The sequence below is a fragment of the Nicotiana attenuata genome, chromosome 7, assembly GCF_001879085.1.
Source record: "Nicotiana attenuata strain UT chromosome 7, NIATTr2, whole genome shotgun sequence".
Taxonomy (NCBI): domain Eukaryota; kingdom Viridiplantae; phylum Streptophyta; class Magnoliopsida; order Solanales; family Solanaceae; genus Nicotiana; species Nicotiana attenuata.
In genome coordinates, this window is record NC_031995.1 from 68,069,678 (window position 1) to 68,094,687 (window position 25,010).

Consider the following 25,010-nt stretch of genomic DNA (forward strand, 5'->3'; position numbering starts at 1 on the left):
AAAATTGCTTATTGACCAAGTCCCGGAAATGTGATGAACATGCATTCAAGCTTGCGATCTTGTACTTTATAGAGTTCTTCTTGTTTTCCACTGAGAAGGAAAATACTGCAGTTGACATCTTCAGGTTTCATATAGTAGATAGTGGGCAGTTCAACTATTACCATTGGGGAATAGATGTTTATAAGGCATTGCTTAATTCGGTACGACATGTGCTTAGTACATATGTGCATTACTATAGACTTGGTGGACTGCCTCTTGCGCTTCAAATTTGGATATACGAGTGTTGTTCTATGGTTGATAAACAAATTATTGTCCGTCTCCCCGGTAATAGAATACCTTTCATTCTGAGATGGACAAAGGTCAAATCCCAACTTTGGCAGAAAACCATAAAGAATCTCACTCCAAGTTGGATCAAGGTAAAAAACTGATTGTCTTTTTTGGGTATGTAGTAGTTAAATTCTTATTATATATAGTACATATATATATCTTTCAAGTCAAAATTGTATAATACAATATTATTCCATACAAAAATAATACAATTATCATACAGTGATAATACATATTGAGTACATGTAACGACCCGGCCAGTCGTTTTGAGAGTATTAGTCTCAATCTCCTATTTATTGCTCCCTCTGTTTCATTTCATGGTTACGTAACTTTCTAGGGTTCCTAGTGTCGGGTTCGGGAGAGTTTCAGAGTGAAATGGGACACACAGTCCCTAAATTGAAAGTTAAAGTCGTAGTAGTTGACCGTAGTTTGGCTTATGTAAAGACGACTCTGGAATGGAGTTTTGTTTGTTCCAATAGCTCCTTATGGTTATTTTGGAATTATGAGCGTGTCCATACATTGGTTTGGAGGTCCATAGGTCATTTCGGCATAAATTGGTGAAAGTTGGAAGATTTTGGAAAGTTTGACAGGGAGTGGACTTTTTGATATCAAGGTTAGATTTCGACTCTGGAAGTTGGAATAGGTTCGTAATGTTATTTAGGACTTGTGTGCAAAATTTGAGATCAATCGGATGTGAATTAATAGGGTTCAGCATCGGATGTGAAAGTTAGAAGTTCAAAAGCTCATTAAGCTTGAATTGATGCGCAATTCATGATTTTAGTGTTGTTTGATGTGATTTGACGCTTCTAGCATGCTCGTATGATGTTTTAGGGCTTGTTGATATGCTTGGTTGAGGTGCCGGGGGCCTCGGGGGTGATTCGGATCTTGTTTGCCACATTTCAAATCGTTTTAGAGTTGCAGAAATTTTTGTTCTCCCAGTTCTGGTTTCCTCTTATGCGATCGCGGAAGAGGGGATGCGATTGCGAAACTCTAGGATTTGGCAATCGTGGTTTTGTTCTATGCGATCGCGTGAATGCATACGCGATCGTGAAGCTTGCATGGGCCAGTGAATCGTGAATGCATGGCAGTTGCTGCGTTTGCAGTGAAGAAGGGAGGACCTGGGCAGTGGGTGCTCTACTCTATGCGGTCGCGTAGGGGTGCACGTGACCCCCTAGATTTGGGAAAAGTCCTCTCTGTTTTCGCGATATTCGCGTATAAGCTTTTGATCTGATGGTAATTTTGTTCTACGCGATTGCATGGGTATTTCTGCGATAGCGTAATACAAATAACTAGGCAGCAGAACTTAAATTTCAAATCGAGGGTTTATGTCATTTTTTCATCATTTAAACTTGAGAGCTCATATTGAGGCGATATTTTGATGGATTTTTAGAGGGATTGTTGGGTTAAGAATTCCTATCTCATTTTTGATTAAATTCCACTAATCTATCTTCGATTTCTTCAATTAATTAAGGATTTGGGTCGTAAAATTTGGGGAAAAAGTGTAGAAGTTCTTAGACAAAGTTTTTGGGTTTGGAATAGCTAAATGAGGTCAGATTTGGATGATTCTTGTATGGTTGACTCGATATCGAATGAGTGTTCGGATTTTATAACTTTGGTCGGGTTCCGAGATGTTGGCCCGAATGGACTTTTAGGGTGATTTTCCAATTCTTTGCTAAAATCATAATTTCATTATTTAGATTAGTTTCCTATAGTTATATTTATAGTATGTAATTGTTTTTGGCTAGATTTGAGCCATTCAGAGTTGAAAAATCTAGGGAAAGACCTTCTTATTGATTGATTGATTGTGGTTTGAGGTAGTGACTTGTCTAACCTTGTGTGAGGGAAATTCCCATTAGGATTTGGTACTATTATGGTAATTTGCAATATGTGAAGGCCGTGTACGCAAGGTGATGAGTGCGTACACGGGCTAAATGTTATAAATCCGACTCTAGCTAATTAGTTTCCTTTTATGCCTTAATTGAGTTACTTTAGCATGTATAGTCATCATGTTTAGCCTAATTTCACATGTCTACTTGTCTTATCTCTTATTTGAAACTTGTACTACATGCTTAGTTGATTACCTGCTTTTCTTGATTCCATATTCATTATTTAGCTGTGGGATTCTTTACTTCAAATTGCTATCTTTGAAATATCATTGTTTCAGTTGTATTGTTTTGGTTTTTGTGATTATTGTTGAGGTGATTGTTAGGTTGTTGCACGAGGTTTCTGCCTTGCTGTTGTTTTTTGTTACACGAGGTTTCTGCCATGCGGTTGTTATAGTTTGCAGGAGGTTTCTGCCATGCAATTATGATTATTGATAGGTCTGGGTGTTGAAATGTATGTGGTGAGATAAGGTAGGCTTGATACGTGTGGCTAGTAGGGAAACTACTAGAATTCAAGCAGTGTGAGCAGGTGGGCTAAAAACGCGGGGTTCTAATTTGGGAAAATGATTTTCAAAATAAAATATAATGGCTCCCACGGTGATATAAGGAAAGATTGTGAGTTATTTTCCATTTGGGACTACGAGGCGGTACCTCGGGAGTGCCCTTGTTGATTTTCCCTTAATGTGTAAGGCTTTGTACCTTTTCATGCTGTATTTGCTATTTCATGATTCCGTGTTATTGTTTTTAGTAAATTCTTTATTGTTTCATTTCCCTGTCATTCTTATTATATCATTATATCTTATGTCTTGTTCTTATTATCTCCAGTAGGGCCCTGACCTAACCTCATCACTACTCTACCCAGGTTAGGCCTGGCACTTACTGGGTGCCGTTGTGATGTACTCATAGTATGCTTCTGCACATGTTTTGTGCAGATCCAAGTACATCTTATCAGCCTCGATGTTAGAGCGTGGAGTGAATTTCTCATCAGAGACTTCAAGGTACACCTGCCCGCCTCCGCAGGCCTCGGATTCCTCTTTTATCCCGTCTTTTACTTGCTTCTTTATGTTTTCTTGATAGGGAGTGATGTATAGGATGGTGCAACATTGTATCTAGAGCTTGTGACTTATTTCTTGCCGGGTTTTGGGAGTTGTATATACTTTGAGTTGTAGCTTTTACTTTATACAGTTGTTGACGTTTTGAGCCATAGATTATTATTTCAATTATTCCGCATGCTTATTAGGCTTACCTAGTCTTAGAGACTAGGTGTCGTCACGACATCCTACGGAGGGAAATTGGGGTCACGATAAGTTGGTATAAGAGCTCTAGGTTCATAGGTGTTATGTGTCACAAGCATTTTTAGTAGAGTCTCGCGGATCGGTATGGAGGCTTCTGTACTTATCTTTGGGAGGTTATTGAACTGTTAGGAAAAGCTTCAGTTCTTTAATTCCTTGTCATGAAAAATTGTTAGCTTTGGGATTCTAAACTTTTGTCTTACTATTATCTCACATATGGTGAGGACACGTACCGCAGGATCATCGGACCAGACACCCACGCCCCCAACTAAGGCCGCGAGAGGCTGGGGCCGGGGCCGAGGCCAGGTTAGAGGCCAAGGGCGTCCATGTGGTGTAGCCAGAGCATCCGCACGAGCTGCTACAGAGGAGCCTCCAGTAGTTCCAATTGGAGTGCAGGCACCTGAGACGCCTGTTATTGCACCATCTCCCCAGGAGACCCTCCCCCAGTTTCTGAGCATGTTCGGCACTTTAGCTCTTGCAAGGTTGCTCCTGCCACATCTCAGGCTGAGGGAGGAGAACAGACTCCCGCCGCCCGTACTCCATAGCAGCGAGTTCAGGTCGACCAGGTTCTAGAGGACATACCAGTATAGCCGGTAGCCCCAGCCCAGCTTGAGGTTAGGGCAACAAATTTCTAAAGAGGAGCGGCTCAGGCTCGAGAGGTACAAGAAGTACCACCCTCCTTCTTTCAGTGGCTTGGCGTTAGAGGATACCTAGGGTTTTCTTTAGGAGTGCCACCGTATCCTTCGTAGTATGGGTATTGCGGAGTCTAGTGGGGTTACATTCACTACGTTCTAGCTTAGAAGAGCAGCCTATCAGTGGTGGCGAGCATATGAGTTGGGTAGTCCGGCTGAGGCAGCTTCACTCACTTGGACTCAGTTCTCAAATATGTTCTTGAGGGAGTATGTTCCCAGAGTCTCAAAGATGCATGGGGCGCAGAGTTTGAGCAGTTGCTCTAGGGTTCTATGACCGTATCAGAGTATGCGGTTTGGTTCAGTGATTTGGCTAGGCATGCACCAGCCTTGGGTACTACTGTTAGAAAGCGGGTTCGCTGTTTATCGAGAAACTCAACCCTATTATAAAATTTAGCATAGCTCCAGAGCTGGATATGGACATCGCATACTAGTAGGTAGTGAGGATTGCTAAGAGATTGGAGGGTATGCTAACTCGGGAGAGAGAGGAGAGAGAGGCCAAGAGGTCTCGAGAGTCTGGCACATATAGTGGTAAACGTGACCATGCTGCAGCTCATCATGGTAGAGGCTATGTGAGTCGCCCTGTTCATGCAACACTTCTAGCTTCCAGCGGCATTCCGGCCAACCCTAGGCCTCAAGCTCCCTATTATGCATCGTCATTGTCTAGTGCACCTCCTGTACGGGGTACTTTTAGTGGTCAATCTAGCCGATCAGGCCCGAGCTAGCACAATAGCCACGTCCCCCGAGAGTTTGTTCAGAGTGTGGTGACACTCGTCATATAGTGAGTGATAGACCAGGCTCAGGAGGAGTGCACCTCCATAGACTACTCAGGCTCCGCGTGCTCTACCGGGTTCTCAGGCTATGGTTACAGCACCAGCTACCACTACACCTGCACAGCCAGCCCGATGTGGAGGTCGGGCAGGTAGAGGTCGCCCTAGAGGGGGAAGCTAGGCCAGATATTATGCTCTTCCTGCTCGAACGGAGGCAGTTGCATCCGACTCTGTCATTGTAGGTATTGTTCCGTCTGTCATAGAGATGCACTAGTCTTATTTGATCGAGGATCCACTTATTCAAATGTGTCATCTTATTTTGCTCCATATTTGGGTGTATCCCATGATTCCTTGAGTTCTACAATCTATGTATCTACACCTGTGGGAGATTCTATTGTTGTTGACTTTGTGTATCGGTTGTTTTTGGTTGTTCCTAGTGGTTTTAAGACCAGAACCAATCTATTATTGCTCAGTATGATAGACTTTGATATTATTTTGCGCATGGACTGGTGTCTCCCTATCATGCTATTCTTGATTGTCACGCCAAGATGGTGATGCTGGCTATGCCATGATTACCACTGTTAGAGTGGAGAGGTACTTTAGATTACACTCCTAGCAGGGTTATTTCATTTCTAAAGGCTCAGCGGATGGTTGAGAAAGGGGTGTGATACATATCTAGCATATGTGAGAGATGTCAGTGTTGATACTCCCACCGTCAAGTCAGTTCCGGTAGTGAGGGATTATCCAGATGTATTTCCGGCGGATCTTTCGGGCATGCCGCCCGATAGGGATATCAACGTTGTTATTGATTTATAACTGGTCACTCAGCCCATCTCTATCCCTCCATATCATATGGCTCCACCAAAGTTGAAGGAGTTAAAAGAGTTGCTACAGGAGTTGCTTGATAAGGGCTTCATTCGGCCCATTGTGTCCTCTTGGGGTGCCCCAATCTTGTTTGTAAAGAAGAAGGATGGTTCTATGCGCATGTGTATTGATTATCGCTAGTTGAATAAGGTTACAGTGAAGAACATATATCTATTGCCACGTATTGATGACCTATTTGATCAGTTACAGGGTGCCAGAGTGTTCTGCAAGATTGACTTGCGTTCAGGCTATCATCAGTTAAAGATTCGGGAGCCAGATATCTCGAAGACTGCCTTCAAGACTCGATATGGTCATTACGAGTTCCTTGTAATGTCTTTTGAGCTGATCAACGCTTGAGCAGCGTTCTTGCACTTGATGAATAGTGTATTTCGCCCCTATCTTGACTCATTCGTGATTGTGTTTATTTACGACATTTTAGCGTATTCTCGGAGCCAGGAGGATCATGAGCAGCACCTGAGGACTGTGCTTCAGACCTTGAGAGAAAAGAAGTTATATGCAAAATTTTCAAAATGTGAATTCTAGCTAGATTCGGTGGCATTTTTGGGTCATTTAGTATCGAGTGAGGGGATCAAGGTTGATCCGAAGAAGATTAAAGGAGTGCAGAGTTGGCTCAGACCGTCCTCAGCTACGGAGATTCGGAGTTTTCTTAGTTTGGTAGGGTATTACTGTCGATTTGTAGAGAGTTTCTCATCTATTGCGGCGTGCAGCCCGATCCATATACATATAAATATTGCTGCAGCGTGCAGACTGATCCATAAATATATATAAAATCCTCACCATCAGGTCCTCGACCTCTTTCAGTAATCAACCTCACAGCCACTTGGGTATTTCAGTAAAAATTAGGGAAACTCAGCCCAAACAACTTTCATATATTTAAAACAGGGCAGTGAAACTGAATCAAAAGTAAACAGGTAAAAATCATGACTGAGGATATGCTTTCGAATTAAAACAGTGTGAGGAAAATCGTAAAATACCCCTGAGGGTCCAAATAGTTCGGCACAAGGCCCCAAACATGGCATTTAGCCTAAATTAACAGATTCATTTCTAAAACACATAGACATCATATAGAGTTTATCAAAATAAGCAACTCTACAGTTACTACGGGACGGACCAAGTCACAATCCCTATTGGTACATGCCCACACGCTCGTCACCTAGCTTGTGCGTCACCTCATTTATCAAAACAGTACGAAATTCCTGGGTTTCATACACTCAGGTCTAGATTTACAATCTTACTTACCTCAAACCGGATTAAAATCTACTCCACGATGCCTTTTCCACTCGACTCGGCCTCAAATCATCCCGAATCTATCGAAAATCAGAATCATAACATCAAGATATGCTAATGGAACATAGCCCACGCGAAAATAATCAAATTACACAAAAATTCCGAAATTGGTCAAACCCGATCCCCAGGCCACGTCTTGGAATTCGATAAAAATTACATCACTAGAATCCTTATCCTCCCACGAGTCCATACATACCAAAAACATCAAAATTGAACCTCAAATGGCCCCTCAAATCCCCAATTTAAACTCTCCAATTTCAAGCCCAAATTCTCCAATTTTTTACCCTTAAATTCCACTAATTTCATGTCTAATCAGTTAGAAATCACCATAGAATCGAGTATTGAGTTCAAAAACCTTACCTCCAAGCGTTACCCCTCGAATCCCTCTTCAAAACCTCTCAAAAAGCTCCAAGCCCGTCTCAAAAATGGTGGAAATGGGCAAAATTTGGCGAAGGGAAGCTTATATACTTTCTTACCCAGGGATTCCGCACTTGCGGTCCTTTTCTCGCTTCTGCGGTACCGCTTATGCGGTCTACCCAACCGCATCTGCGGTTTTCACTTAATTCCCTTAAACTGCACCTGTGCCTCCCTACTCGCACCTATGCAAGTGCGTTCCAGCTTCCGCACCTGCGGCTTTTGGCCTTCTCGCTCATGGCTGCATCTGCGGCTGCTTCCTCGCTCCTGCGGACGTTGCACCTGCGGTTCCCACTCTGCATGTGCAGTTATGACAGGAACAGCAGCTGACGCTGCTCAATAACAAAAACCAAACTTTTCGACAACCTTCCGAAATCATCCCGAGGCCCCCGGGACCTCAACCAAAAATACGAACAAGTCGCATATCACTATTCAAGCTTATACCAACCTTCGGAACACTCAAAAATACATCGAAACATCAAAGCACCCTCGGATTCGAGCCTTAGGATTCCAAAACTTCCGAATTTCGCAAACAATCAAAAAGCCTGTCAAACCACCTCCGAATGACCTGAAATAGTGGACACACGTCACAAATGACACAATGGGCCTACTCTAGTTTCCAGAATTCCATTCCTACCCCGATATCAAGATTTCCACTACCAACCGGAAAACGCCAAAATTTCAATTTCACCAATTCAAGTCTAAATCTACCACGGACCTCCAAAATACATTCCGATCACGCTCTTAAGTCCCAAATCACCTAACGAAGATATCCGAACCATAGAAACCCAATTCCGAGATCATTTACCCACAAGTCAACTTCCGATTGACTTTTCCAACTAAAAGGTCAACTTAAGAAACTAAGTGCCTCATTCCTCTCCAAGACCACTCCAAACCCGAACCAACCAACATGATTTGATGAAATGTAGCTGAACAACACATGAAAAAGCAGAAATGGGGAAACGGGGCTGTAGCTCATGAAACGACCGGCCAGGTCGTTACATCCTCCCCCTCTTAAACAAATGTTCGTCCTCGAACGAGTCAAGAAACATACCTGAAGCCTCAAATAGGAGAGGATATTTGCTCCGCATCTCCCGCTCGATCTCCCAGGTAGCCTACTCCACGGGCCGACCTCTCCACTGCACTTTTGCTGAAGCTATATCCTTTGATCTCAACTTTCGAACATGACGCCCCAAAATAGCCACTTGCTCCACATCATAAGTCAAATCACCGTCTAACTGAACCGTGCTGAAATCCAAATCATGAGACGGATTGCCAATATACTTCCAGAGCGTAGAAACATGAAATACTGGATGCACACTCAACAAGCTAGGTGGCAAGGCCAGCTCATATGCCACCTCCCCAAATCTCTGAAGCACCTCAAAAGGCCCAATGAACCGAGGACTCAATTTACCCTTCTTCCCAAATCTCATAACACCCTTCATGGGTGAAACCTTTAGTAGAACCTTCTCCTTACCATGTAAGACACATCACGAACCTTCCTGTCAGCATAACTCTTCTATCTCGATTGCGCTGTACGAAGCCGCTCCTGAATCACTTCACCTTGTCCAAAGCATCCTGCACGAGGTTTGTACCCAAAAGCCAAGCCTCGCCCAGCTCAAACCAACCAACTAGAGATCTACACCGTCTCCTATATAAAGCCTCATATGGAGCCATCTGAATACTCGACTGATAGTTGTTGTTATATGCAAACTCTGCGAGTGGTAAAAACAGATCCCATGAACCCCCAAAATCAATAACACAAGCGCGCAACATGTCCTCCAATATCTGAATAGTGCGCTCGGACTGCCCATCCGTCTGAGGATGAAGAGCTGTGCTCAACTCAACCTGAGTACCCAACTCTCACTGTACGGCTCTCAAAACTGCAAAGTAAACTGAGTACCTCTGTCTGAAATGATGGAAACTGGAATACCATGCAGGCAAACAATCTCTCGGATGTAAATCTCTACTAACCGCTCTGAATAGGTAGTACACACAGGAATGAAGTGCGCGGACTTGGTCAGCCGATCCACAATCACCCAAATAGCTTCGAACTTCCTCAAAGTCCGTGGGAGCCCATCTACAAAGTCCATGGTAATCCGCTCCCACTTCCACTATGGAATATCTAACCAAGCAAGCCACCCGGTCTCTAATGCTCATATTTTACCTGCTGACAATTGAGACACTGAGCTACACATCCCATAATAGCCTTCTTCATTTTCCTCCACCAGTAATGTTGTCTGAAATCCTTATACATCTTCGTGGCACCCGGATGGATGGAATATCGCGAGTTGTGGGCCTCCCCTAGAATTATCTCCCGAAGCCCATCTACATTGGGCACACATATCCGGCCCTACATCCTCAATACTACATCATCACCAATTGTCACATCTCTGGCATCGTCGTGCTGAACTCTGTCCTTGAGGACAAGCAAATAAGGATCATCATACTGGCACTCTCTGATGCGATCAAACAAGGAAGACTGAGAAATCACACAAGCTAAGACCCGACTAGGCTCCGAAATATCCAACCTCACGAACCGATTGGCCAACGCCTGAACATCAACTGCAAGAGGTCCCTCCCCAACTGAAATATATGCCAAACTGCCCATACTCACCACCTTCATACTCAAAGCATCGGCCACTATATTGGCCTTCCCCGGATGGTACAAGATAGTGATATCATAGTCCTTTAGCATCTCCAACCATCTTCGCTGCCTTAAATTGAGATCCTTCTGCTTGAACAAGTGATGGAGGCTACGATGATCAATAAACACCTCACAAGATACACCATACAGATAATGCCTCCAAATCTTCAACGCGTGAACAATGGCGGCCAACTCTAGATCATGAACGGGGTAGTTCTTCTCATGGGGCTTCAACTGACGAGAAGCATGAGCAATCACTCTACCCTCATGCATCAACACACACCCAATACCAACTCTCGAAGCATCACAATACACCGTATATGAACCTGAAGCTGACGGGAAAACTAATACTGGAGTTGTGGTCAAGGCAATCTTGAGCTTTTGAAAGCTCGCCTCACACTCATCTTACCACCTGAATAGAGCACCATTTTGAGTCAATTTGGTCAAGGGTGATGCAATAGATTAAAATACCCGAACGAACCGACGGTAATAACCCACCAAACCAAGAAAGCTGCGAATCTCTGTGGCTGAGGACGGTCTGGGCCAACTCTAAACCGCCTCTATCTTCTTCGGATCGACCTGAATACCCTCGCTGGACACCACGTGCCCCAAGAAAGCCACTGAACTAAGCCAAAACTCACACTTGGAGAACTTTGTATGCAGCTTCTCCTCCCTCAACTGCTGCAATACCACTCTCAAATGCTCCGCGTGCTCCTCCTGACTACACGAGTATACCAAAATATCATCAATGAATATAATGACAAACGAGTCGAGATAAGGCCGAAACACGCTGAATATCAAATGCATGAATGTTGCTGGGGCACTGGTCAGCCCAAAAGACATCACAAGGAACTCATAATGACCATATCGTGTCCTGAAAGGCGTCTTAAGAATATCCGAGTCCCTGATCTTCAACTGGTGATACCCTGATCGGAGATCGATCTTGGAGAACATCCTCGGCTCCCTGAAGTTGGTCAAATAAATCATCAATACGAGGCAAAGGATACTTGTTCTTGATTGTAACTTTGTTCAACTACCTGTAATCAATGCACATCCTCATCGTGCCATCCTTCTTCTTCACAACAAAGCAGGCGCACCCCAAGGCGACACACTAGGCCGAATAAACCCCTTATCAAGGAGTTCCTGAAGCTGCTCCTTCAACTCGTCGGTGCCATACGATACGATGGAATAGAAATGGGCTGAGTGCCCGGCACCAGATCAATACCAAAATCAATATCCATGTCCCGGGGCATGCTCGGCAGGTCTGCAAGAAACACATCGGGAAAGTCCCTCACCACTGGAACAGATTCAATACTAGGCATCTCTGCACTGACATCTCACAAAAGCTAAGTATGAAAGACAACCTTTCCCAACCATCCGCTGGGCCTTCAAAAACGAAATCACCCTACTGGGGACAACATCAGTCAAACCTCGCCACTCAATCCGTGGCACACCCAGCATAGCCAACATCATTGTCTTAGCATGAAAGTCCAATATAGCCCGACACGGAGATAGCCAATCCATGCATAATATCACATCAATGTCCACCATACACAGCAACAAAAGGTCCACTCGGGTCTCCAGACCCTCAATCATCATCACACACGACCGATATACCCGGTCCACAACAATAGTATCGCCCACCAGAGTAGATACACGAATAGAGGAAACAAGAGACTCACGAGTCGTATCCAAATAATGAGAAAAATACGATGACACATACGAAAAGGTGGAACCACGATCAAATAACACAGAGGCATCTCTGTGGCAAACTGAGACAATACCTGTAATCACCGCATCTGAAGCAATGGCGTCTGGTCTGGCTGGGAGGGCATAGAAATGGGCCTGACCGCCACCTGATCGGCCTCCCCCTCTAAGGAGACCCCTAACTAACTGACCCCCACCCCTAGCTGCCTGGGCGGGTGGTGAAGTAACTGGAGCTGAAGTTGAGGGTTGACTCATCCGCTGAGATGGACCCTCAAGAAGACGAGGACACTGCCTCCTCATATGTCCAAACTCTCCACACTCGTAACAACTCCCTGGTATGGGGAAACGGGAACTGAAGGGAACCCTTAGCACCGGAATGACCAGTAGAAGGGCCTGGCATGGAAGAGCCCTGAACTGATGGAGCACGGGACAAACTCTGGGCTAGTAGGGCATTAAGTGACGAATGACCCTGATGAGAACTGTGAGAACCATGGCCCGATGATTCCCCACGATGAACTGGGCGAGCCGACTGAGCATGTCTGAATGGACGGCCTTTGCCGTGCTTAAATTGACCTCTCGAAGGAACCCCACCAAAGCTACTAGATCCCCGAGGCCTCTTGGCCTCCCTCTCATCTTGCTCCTTGCAACGAACTGACTCAATCTCGCAGGCAATATCAACAACCTCCTCAATAGTAGCACCTGACACCCTCTCTCTGGTCATGAGAATCCGAAGTTGATATGTAAGGCCTTCAACGAACCTCCTGATCCTCTCTCTATCTGTAGGAACCAACCAAACCGCATGACGAGCTAACTCAGAGAACCTCATCTCATACTGCTTCATAGTCATATCACCCTGACGCAGCTGCTCGAACTGCCTGCGCAGCTCCTCCCAGCGAGACTGTGGTACATACTTCTCCAAAAAGAGAGCGGAGAACTGCTGCCAGGTAAGGGGCGTTGCACCAACAGGCCTACGCCTCTCATAAGCCTCCCACCAAGTGATGGTAGCTGCAGAAAATTGAAAAGTAGTAAACGCGACCCCACTGGTCTCCAGAATACCCGCGGTACGAAGAATCCTGTAACACTTGTCCAAGAAACCCTGGGGATCCTCGCCCTCTGCACCACTGAAAGTCGGTGGATGAACTCCAACAAACCTTTCCAATCGACGGTGCTCATCCTCAGGCATAACTTGTACTATAAAACCCTGAGCAGGTGCAACCGGCTAGGCTGGTGGTGCCTCCGGTGTCTGAAATCCCTGAACAACCTGCTCGGGTGTGCGGGCGACGGGAGTCTGAGTGCCTCCCGCTGCTTGAGAAGTGGCTGCTGTAGTAGAAACTGCTACTGCCTGAGCAAGTCTAGTGCACACGGTCAAGATCTGAGCTAAGGTCTCCTGAAGACCCGGAATAACAATAGGCACGGTGGGTGCCTGAGCTGGCCCTACTGGAGCATCTCCCACTAGAATCTGATCATGAACTGTGGCGGCTGGTGGATCTGTAGGTGCTGCCCCGTCTATTGTACGGGCTACACCTCTGCCCCTGCCACGGCCTCGACCGCGACCTCGGCCTCTAGTGGCCCCAACTGCTGGTCGTCCGTCCTGACTGGTAGCACGTGTCCTCACCATCTGTGAGAGAATAGAATAACAGAAGTTTAGTACTAGAATCAACAAATTCGCACGACAGGAATTTCAAGAATGTGAAGTTTTCCTAAAGGTTCTGCTGCCTCCCGAGGATAAGTACAGACATCTTCGTACCGATCCGCGATACTCTACTAAACCGGCTCATGACACGTGAGACCTATGTAACCTAGGGTCTGATACCAACTTGTTACGACCCCAAACCACCCCGGTCGTGATGGCACCTATCACGGTACTGGGCAAGCCGAATCAACACAGATAACATAAGGGTCTTTTGTAAATTCATTTTTAAAATCAGTTATGAACACATGTCTTTCATTTAATATAACAAAATACGCGAAAGGAGAACAAAATACGCAAATACATCCATACTGCCCGATCCTGGTGTCACTAGTCATGAACCACTAAGATACTGTCTAGTAATATCTACTCAATACAAGAAGAAAAGGCAGAAATAAATAACACTAAGGATAAGAAGGAGAAAAGCAGGGTTGCGAACGCCGTGCAGCTACCTTGCTATCTCCGTAAATACTCAGAAGCTGCTGAATGCTCTCACCCTGATGCTCTGGCACCTGGATCTGCACACAAGGTGCAGGGAGTAACGTGAGTACGCTAACTCAGTAAGTAACCAAAGCAAATAAAGGCTGAGTGCAGTGACAAATAGAAATACAATCTACCATACAATCTCAGTAGAAATATCAAAGTCAAATCCGTAGTTCAATTTCCAAATAGCTCGTAAAAACTTAAGTTTTAATGAAACTTATTTAAAGCATTTGTTCAACCCATTTTCAATAGAGGCTCAGTATAAAAGAAGGATGAAAACAGTAATTTCATAAACAAGCCCCTAAGCAAAGTATCGCTCATATATATCTAGGCCCTCGGGCAGCCTATCAATCACTCGTGACTCAACTCTAGTAAATCAGCACTCTCACTCAGCACTCCCGCTCAATAGATATCTCATAATAATAAACGTTGCGGCGTGCAGCCCGATCCGTAAATATATAGTCGACTGTGCTCATTGGGGGTGTCCAGACACCAAAGGGGCTCCTACAGCCCAAGCGCTATATCTCTGCTGCGTGCAGCCCGATCTAACATATGGCTGCGGCATGCAGCCCGATCCATATACAAATAAATATTGCTGCGGCATGTAGCCCGATCCATAAATATATATAAAATCCTCACCATCAGGTCCTCGACCTCTCTAAGTCATCAACCTCATAGCCACTCGGGTATCTTAGCAAAAATCAAGGAAACTCAGCCCAAACAACTTTCATATATTTAAAACAAAGCAATGAAACTAAATCAAAAGTAAACAGGTAAAAATCATGACTAAGGATATGCTTTCAAATCGAAACTGTGTGAGGAAAATCATAAAATACCCCTGAGGGTTCAAACAGTTCGACACAAGGCCCCAAACATGGCATTCAGCCCAAATTAATAGATTCATTTCTAAAACACATAGACATCATATAGAGTTTATGAAAATAAGAAACTCTACAGTTACTATGGGACGAACCAAGTGACAATCCCTACCGGTGCACGTCCACATGCTCGTCACCTAGCATATGTGTCACCTCATTTATCAAAACAGTACGAAATTCCGGGGTTTCATACCCTCAAGTCTAGAATTACAATCGTTACTTACCTAAAACCAGATGAAAATCTACTCCGCGATGCCTTTGCCACTCGACTCGGCCCCAAATCGTCCCGAATCTATCCAAAATCAGAATCATAACATCAATATATGCTAAGGGAACAAAGCCCACGCAAAAATAATCAAATTACATCAAAATCCCGAAATTGGTCAAACCCGACCCCCGGGCCACGTCTCGGAATCTGAAAAAAATCACATCACTAGAATACTTGCCCTCCCACGAGTCCATACATACCAAGAACATCAAAATCGGACCTCAAATGGCCCCTCAAATCCCCAATTTAAACTCTCCAATTTCAAGCCCTAATTCTCCAATTTTTAACCCTTAAATTCCACTATTTTCATGTCTAATCAGTTAGAAATCACCATAGAATCGAGTATTGAGTTCAAAAACCTTACCTCCAAGCGTTACCCCTTGAATACCTCTTTAATACCTCTCAAAAAAATCCAAGCCCGTCTCAAAAATGGTGGAAATGGTCAAAATTTCTCGAAGGGAAGCTTATATACTTTCTGACCCAGGTATTCCGCACCTGCGGTCCTTTTCTCACTTCTGCGGTCTACCCAACCGCATTTGCGTTTTTCACTTATTTCCCTTAAATCGCACCTGTGCCTCCTTACTCGCACCTGCGGTCAAGCAGGTGCGTTCCAGCTTCCGCACCTGCGGCTTCTGGCCTTCTTGCTCATGGCCGCATCTGCGGTTGCTTCCTCGCTCCTGCGGACGTTGCACCTGCGGTTCCCACTCTGCATGTGCAGTTATGACAGGAACAGCAGCTGACGCTGCTCAATAACAAAAACCAAACTTTTCGACAACCTTCCGAAATCATCCCGAGGCCCCCGGGACCTCAACCAAAAATACGAACAAGTCGCATATCACTATTCAAGCTTATACCAACCTTCGGAACACTCAAAAATACATCGAAACATCAAAGCACCCTCGGATTCGAGCCTTAGGATTCCAAAACTTCCGAATTTCGCAAACAATCAAAAAGCCTGTCAAACCACATCGGAATGACCTGAAATTTTGCACACATGTCACAAATGACACAACGGGCCTACTCCAATTTCCAGAATTCGATTCCGACCCCGATATCAAGATTTCCACTACCAACCGGAAAACGCCAAAATTCCAATTTCGCCAATTCAAGCCTAAATCTACCACAAACCTCCAAAATACATCCCGATCACGCTCCTAAGTCCCTTATCACCTAACGAAGCTCTCCGAACCATAGAAACCCAATTCTGAGATCATTTACCGACAAGTCAACTTCCGGTTGACTTTTCCAACTTAAAGGCCAACTTAAGAGACTAAGTGTCTCATTCCTCTCCAAAACCACTCCAAACCCGAACCAACCAACACGATACGATGAAATGTAGCTGAATAACACATGAAGAAGCAGAAATGGGGAAACGGGGTTGTAACTCATGAAACGACCGGCCGGGTCGTTAGAAACAACCATCGAATGCAGCAACATCGGTATCCGAGATCTGCACGCAATGTGCAGGAAGTGCAGTAGGAGTACAATGGACCCTATGTACTCAAAAAGTAACAAACCTAAACTTAGGTTGAAAGCAGTGACGAGCTGGAACATAGGTCGGGTCCAACACCAATAACCAATATCTGTTCATAATAGTGCAAAGAAAATAAATAAAGAAGTAGCTCAGGGATAATATGCTTAACCTTTTCATACTTTTCCGTAAAACAATGCCACTTTTCAAGTATATCAGTAAAAACCTAAATCCTTTACCGAAAACTTAAAAAAATATGAGATAGTTTGAAAACTGTAATTTCTCCTAAAAATCCTTTCCACAATAAATAAGATATTTCATTTCTTCTTTCCAGATGACAAGTGCGAAATACCTCACTATGACAACATATCAATATGTGTGAGAAGTCAAGAATAACGTGATACCGTACAACATGAGGAAAAATGCATCTATATGCCTTTATGTCATGTGTGCATGTCAATGCCATGTATCTCAGATATGAATCATGTACTCACACTCTCAGAGTACTCAACCTCACTGTCTCGTATTATCTCTTACCGTTCTCAATACTCAGCACACTCAGTGGGTCCCAACAGGATAAGCACGTAGCGTAGACATGGTGTCTAACATGGATCACAGCTCAATTACTTTGTCACATGGTGAAAATACAGTTATCAACTAAATAAGGCCACTATTCAGTGCCCGAGAAACAACGGAGTCACAATTCACAGGGTGCACGCCCACACGCCCGTCACCTAGTGATAAGTTGGTATTTTACCAACTTATCTCTTCTTAATACTTAGGCTTTTGCATGATTTTGATGAGAAGTTAAGGCATTTTTTGAGGTTTATTGGCATATTTTAGGTATCATATGATTTGGAGAAGATATAGAAGAAAACAAGTCAAACAGTGCTAAAAAGGGAAAAATGGACCACTGCCAGCGATTACACTATGCGATCGCAGGGAACTGTATGCGATCGCACAAGTCAACAATAGCTAAGCAATGCGAACGAGTGTAAATAAGTGCGAACGCAAAGAAGGAAGGCTGGTCAGCGGTTGGTCAGCTGAGCTATGCGAATGCGTGACACTGTACGCGATTGCATAGCTTGGAGAAATCATTCAACGCGAACGCAATAGTACATATGCAAACGCATAGTGTATTTTCTGGGCAGTTCTGGGCAGAATTGGAATTTCACATTTTTAATCCCTAATCCTTTTAATACACGGACTAGCAGATCTTTGGAATAGCCTTTGGCTTATTTTCAGTTCCAAACACTAGAGAGAATAAGTTTTGGAAGCTAGGGTTTGCACACACACTTGGGTTTTGAAGATTTCAAGCTTTTGGTGAAGAATTTCTTACCCATTTATGTTTATTTCTTCATTTCCTTGCTTTTTATTGTATATCTAAGTGTGTAGTATTTTATCCAACACATGAATCTTGTTTATGGGAATATTCATATTTAAAGTGTGGATTAAATACCTTGTTGTGCTTATGTATTGATTGATTTTTATCCTTTTATGAAGTGAGTTATTGTTAATTTAATTATTTTTGTTCTTTAATGTTTCCAAAGGGATTAGTTAACCCTAGGACTCGCCCATTAACTCCGAATTAATTTTGGAAAAGATAATTTGGGGTTGGGAAAGATTAATTTACAAGAACTTGAGGCGTTAACCCTCATTTTATAGATTCTACCTAGGGATAGGAGTGAACTACTTGTAGCCATATCCGGGTGTGCTTAATCTCCTAATTGTTTTAGGGATAATTAAATTAGGAAGTCTTGTTAGTCTTTGGAAGAAGCTAATTAAGAATTATTATCCGTGGCTAATTAACATAAACTCACTCATATTTGTTAAATCATGAAATACATTGGATCGTTACTTGAGTGTAATTCCCGATGCACTCATTCTTGTAGCCATTGATCATTTTACTTGCTTTCTAGGTTAGTTTACATTTTTGCATTTAGTTATAACTATTTTCCAAACCAAAATCTAAGTGTTTGGCATTGTGCGATAAGTGATAATTCTCCTACATTCCTAATCGCCTATATATTGTTCTCTGTGGGATTTGACCCCAACTCATAGTTGGGTAAATTATATTGCATGCAACCGTGTCCATTTACTTTTTAGTAGTGGATTTGGACGTCATCAAAATTGGCGCCGTTGCCGGGGAACAATTTTGCGTAATTTAGGTTATTTGAGAAATAAGCGTAAGTGCTTTGGTCCAAACTTGTGAATATTTGTGTAATTAACTTTTCTTACCTTGGTCTATTTTTCTTGTTTATTTTCTTAGTTTTGAAAAATGGCATCATTTAATGAAAATTGGTCGAATGGTAGTTGTTCATACTTTGATGACCCTTGTTCTTATTATGGAGGACCACACTCATGGCAAAATTGTTTAAATTCTCCCGGAGGTGGATTGTTCGCACAATCTCAAACCCATGAGTGGAGAATTTGTGATAAGTGTGGTTGTCAAAATGGTCATTGGTATGATTGTGTTTATTTGTTCTTCCCTTCCCCAAGCCCCCGCTTTGATGATTCTACTTTTTGTGATGAAAATGATAGGGCTATGGAAGTGGAAGAAGTTGAGCATGGTCAAAATGGAGAGTTCAAGCTCATGTTAGAATGTCTAATTGAAGGAGGAAACAAAGAACAAAGTGCCTTGGAGGATCTTTTGAAAAATAGTCTCCAAAATGACTTGGCACTTGAAAGGTTGCACTCACAAATGGGAGAAATGCTTGAAGCTTTAGAGGTGCAAAAATCCTCGGAAGTTAATGATAGCCAAGAATTTTCCTTAGATGTGGAAGCCGAAAATCCTTCCTTGGCGCTTGATCAAAACCAAGAAGAACTCTCAAATGCTCAAAATGAGAAGATAATGCTCATGTTGGAGACCATTCTTGCAAATGAGGAGAAGCAGAACTTTGCGCTCGAGTACTTGAAACAAAGCTTGACGCACAATGATGAACATATCCGCATTTTGGAAGATCAAATGAAAATATTGGTTGAGCTCACTATGCCCACCAACTTGAGAGTGTAGAAGGAAGTCAAGAAGAGTCAGATTTCGAGGAAGAAAGTGAGCTCTACTTTGAGGAATCAAGAATTGAACATCCGCCAACCGATTCCATGAGTGTTAATGTTGCCGAGAAAAATATGGAATTAGAGTCATCCGGTGTAAATGAAAATTTGGTTGAGATTGACTCTAGTCCGGGGGAAAAAGAGGATGTCAAAATCCGGGAAGAATTGCAACTTGGAGGTTTGATGTCACATTCCAAGCATTTTTCAACATTGGAATTGTGTGGTGAAATGGGAATTGAACTACACGAGTGAATGAGGGATTGCGAGGAGGAAAGACAAAGGCCATACATCTTACAATTTTAGGGAACAAGAAGGCAAAATGACATTCCTCACATGAAAGCCAAGAAGTGAAAAATGAAGAAATTAAATCTTGGCTTGATCATCTACTTACCACCCCCACCGCTCGTGGTCACAAGTTTGATTCCAAGTTGGGTGCCCAATTCATATCGTCCAAGTGGCGAGAAAAGTGGTAAAGTTGACTTGCGTCGTGCCACGATGTTAAATGTGGCGCTTGGTGGGAGGTAACCCACCGTTTCCAAAATTTTTGGTCGTTTTTGAAATTTTTTTTTAATAATAGCTTATTATATTGTTTCTAACCAATCTGCCAAGTTTCAAAATTTTTGGAGTTGATTTGAGTAGGTCGGGATGACCGGGAAGCCAAAAACCAGTAGCTGGTGCAAAATTGCAGTGCAGCACACTGTTGCACTATGCGATCGCCGCACAAATATTGCGATCGCATTTCAGTAGGTAGCAGGTAAACTATGTGATCGCATAGTTGCCAAAGCCATCGCAAATTTTCTGGATTTTTGCACAATGCGATCGTAATTGCAGCGCCGCGATCGTATATCTCCAGGTAAGTGAAAAATAATTAAACACTAGAAACGACCATTTCACTCAATCTTCTGCCCAAAAATGAGAGTTCTCACTCCCCTGGCCCTCAAAATCATCTCAAGGGTTGTCTCTCTTCAATTCCATCTCAATAATCAAGTTTAATCTCAAAGGCATGTTCATCGTCACTCTAATCTCTCTTAAAGTTCCATTCTTGGTGTTACAAATGCGAATGAACAGCCATTTTTTCCTTCTTCTTCTCTACTTCACGTCTAGGGCTGGCTGAAATTTTAGAGTATTTGCTGTGAATATTGTGTTTGAGTGTGTGCTTGCTTGCTGGGTAAAGTTGGTTGAGAGAGTGAGTTCTTAATTTTTATAAATTTGGGATTAGATTTATGTATAATTTCTCTGAAATTGCTATGAAAACCTAATGCTCATCATGTGTTTGGGAAAATGCCCAAAAGAACTTCAACTGGGCGAGGCAGGAGACCTTCGCGATCGCGTTGACTGTTCCGCGATCGCATAGGTCTAATTGTGCACTGTGGAAAAATGCCTTATGCGATCGCGTTGACTGTTTCGCGATCGAAGAGCTTTAAATTCTTAGAACAAAAAAAATTGCACTTTGCGATCGCATGTGTATCTCTGCGATCGCATAGCTTCAGCTTCAGCAATCCAAAAATAGTAGCTCTGCAGAATTTTTCCCTGATGCTTTCTGATCTTTTGCTTTGGCCTAAGTGCATCATAATACAGTGTATAAAGTACTCGTTCATGCTTTTAACATTTGGTCTCCATTTGTAGGTACTTTGTGTATAAAATGGCCTCGGAAAATGTTGAAAATGTGCAAGAATATGTTCCCCTAGCTATGGAAGAAGAGTATTTTGATGCGACGAGATTCATGGTGGTTGAGTGTGAAAGGAATTATGACAAACTCATGTCAAAGAGCATTGTCAAAGAACGGAACATCCGTTTGGACAACGTTGAGGCTAAGATGCCGGATTTTTTCCGAAGACTGGCCGACAATGGATGGATATGCTTTGCTCCTGAACCAATCAAAGCGAACTACACAATAGTTCGTGAGTTTTATGCTAACGCCGTGAAGACTAATTTCCAGGGGGATGTATTCACTTTTTTCAGGGGCAAGCGGGTCAACTTTGGCCCTGAGGTAATAAATGCACACTATGGGCTTCCCAACGCTGACAATGAGATATATAGAGCCAGAGGAATAGAGAGAGGAACACAGTGGTTAGTGGAAAAGCTTCATGACGGGGTGCAACCGACTTGGGAAAGAATACATAAAGGGGTTGATTCTTATGAGTTCACTGTGGAAGCCAAGATTTGGCTATCCATTATCTGTGCCAGGATTGTGCCAGCTAGAAATGAGACAGAAGTGACGCCTGAGAAGGCATTGATGATTGCTGGCACTATGGATGGCTTTCCAGTGAACGTGGGCCAGCACATCGTGAGTGAAATTTAGGAAGCATGCAATGGAAGGTCTAGAAGCCTATTCTTTCCCTCATTGATCACTCACTTGTGCTATGATGCTGAGATGCTACCGAGCCCGACTGATGTTGAGAAGGACCCTGCGGTAGCAATCTGTCCATTGCTTAGGAAAGGGGCAACTGAGAAGAAGAAGAAGAGAAGGATTGATGTGCTATCTCCTTCATTTGGGCAGTTTGATGAGTCCGCCGAGGGATCCGGTGGTGCCTCCACAGCTACAGCAGGATCACATGACCCCCTGATTCCACTTCCTTATGGACCCCCCACTATGTGCCACATTTCCCATCAGATCAATGGTGTAGATGCTCACATTCGACAGCTTGTCGCGGGTCTTCCCTCTGGTCCATCTGGTGAGAGAACTTCGACTGGGTCTGGTAAGAAGCCAGCGACCTTGAATGATGTAGTGCTGGAGCAAAAGGCAATCAAAAGCAGATTAGAAGACATGAGTCGGAGGCAAGGAAAAGTTGAAAGGAGACAGATGAAGTTCAAGGAGCATGAGAAGAAGAAATGCAAGTTTCTGTCAAGGATGATGTACAAGCAGAGTTCATTTTGTGGCTCACATGATTCTGAGGACGATGATGATGAGGATTTGGAGCTCAAATTTCCCACCGCCTCCAGCTCCGAGTGATGCAGTTCCAGGGAGTACCTCCTTCATTTTATCTTGTTTTGATTAGTTGCATTGAGGGCAGTGCAACACTTTAGGTTGGGGGTGGCTCATATTTGATGTATGTTTATAGAGCATTATGTGGAGCATGAACATTTTTTGTGAACTTATGTGGATTATTTAACATTGTTAGTTTATTAGTAATATTTTGTAGAATTAGAATTTTCTTATTGGCTCTTTTATTTTTCTTGTTTTTTTTATTTGTGTTTATTTTGGTTCCTATTTTTTTTATATAGTAGTATTAATTAAACTCCTTGGTTTTTCTTTCTACCATGGTTCTTTTCCAAGGAATTTACTTGTGTTTAACCGGGTGACTTTTCCCTATGATGGATGGCGTGACAACTGTCTTAAGGGATTAGTCTTGTTTAGTTTTCTTTATTTTTAGAAAGTGTATATATTTTTTTTATTAGTTTAGTAGCTAGTTGTGAATAAAGTGGTTAATGGGTGTAATCTTTTGTCCATAAACCAATATGTGGCTTGTTTGGTACCAACATACTTTAAACTTTGGCACATGAAGTTTTGATATTTAAAATGAAAAATGATTGAAGCGATAATTCTTGTTGTGACTTTTAGGTTCTATTTTTGGCTGTTTGATTCATTAAATAGTCTTTTAGGCTATATGTGGTATTCTTTGGGTTCATTGGTTTTAGTTGGATTTTGGATTTATATGTCACTCGAGTTTGCATGTTCCATGTGTGGTGAGATTTGTTGTGAATTCTTTTGCATTACTTCTAGTCTATAACTTGTCCCGAATGTGCTTCAAGGCGAAATCATAGACTGACTTGGTTTGAAAAATGATATTAGGCCTTCCTTGGACCGCTATTGTGCATTAAATTTCCTACCCTTTAATATTTTCCCTAGTCAACCCATTTTGAGCCTTTAACCTTGTTCTTTGGCAACCATGTTACAAGCTTTAATCTCTTGTTCTTTATTGATCTAGTTTTTGGCACCCTACCTCCCTAAGTACTTTGATAGTGTAAACATAGGCTAAAAGCCTAAGTTTGGGGGTAAAGGTTGAAAAAGTTGTGATATGGAAGTTGTTCAAAAGGTGGAAGGTAGAAAAAAAAATGATAAAAAGTGAAATCTTCCTTGATTTTGAAAAGGAAGGAAGAAAGAAGAAAAAATAATAATAATAAGAAGAAGTTGTGAATAAAGGGAAGATTAGGTGTAGAATGAAAAGTGAAGAAATGATGGAAAATATTTTTGAAGGAAGTGGTCTTTTAATTGAAAATTTTGTAGTGCTTGGGGAGGTTTTGAGTCACTCTAACCAAAATTGTGTCCTACCTTAACCAAAAGCCTAAACTACAACCCTTTAAGTCCTAATTGATTTTGAACCAAGTTGTCTACATTAGTGGAGAAATACATGAAGGGCCAACCTATGGCACTACTTTTCTGCATTTGAACATCTTTGAGAGAGTGAGAGTAAATGTCACGCCCCGAACCTAGGCCTGGACGTAACACGGCACTCGGCGCCCGACTACATGTGACCGAGCGAACCAACTGCCTGGCTGAATCAACATGTGGTATCATAACATACTGAATGCAGAAGAAAAACTAACACATGCTGATATACTGAAAATTATGGATGATATAAATCAAAGTGCGGAAATACTAATACAATTCTGAAACATATTTGTAGCCAACATGGCTTAATATGAAAAGTCTGTGACTCTGTCTAACTGTTACTCTAGTCTATGAAGCCTCTAATAATATACTGAAAATACTGACTGCCTTTAAGTACTGAAAATTGTAAGGTAATAATAATGCCCCGAAAGAACTAGGGATCACCAAATTAGCTGGTACGAGAATCCTAGCGCTCTGAATCATCAACCTGTTAATCAATACCTGCATTGTGAGATGCAAGCCCCGGGAAAAAAGGGACGTCAGTACATTTGAATTGTACTGGTATGTAAAGAAACTGAAAGAAAGAATTATAAATGCTGAAACTGAAACTAAGTTGATAACTGAAATGATAACTGTTGAAACTGAAACTGAAGTGAGAACTGGTAACTGAACGGATAACTGAAAAGATAACTCATAACTGATAACTGAATTGATAACTGATAACTGATAACTGAACTGATAACTGAATTGAATAAAGGAAGTAAGGATATGAATACTCCCTCTTCTGAATGATGAACAACCTGCTTATCTGAATATTAAACTTCGGCCTCATGCCCAATATATATATACGTGCACAAGCTGCGGCCTCGGGCCCAAGTATACGTATACATAAGTGCGACCTCAGGTCCAAAATGCATAAAGCATAAACTGCGGCC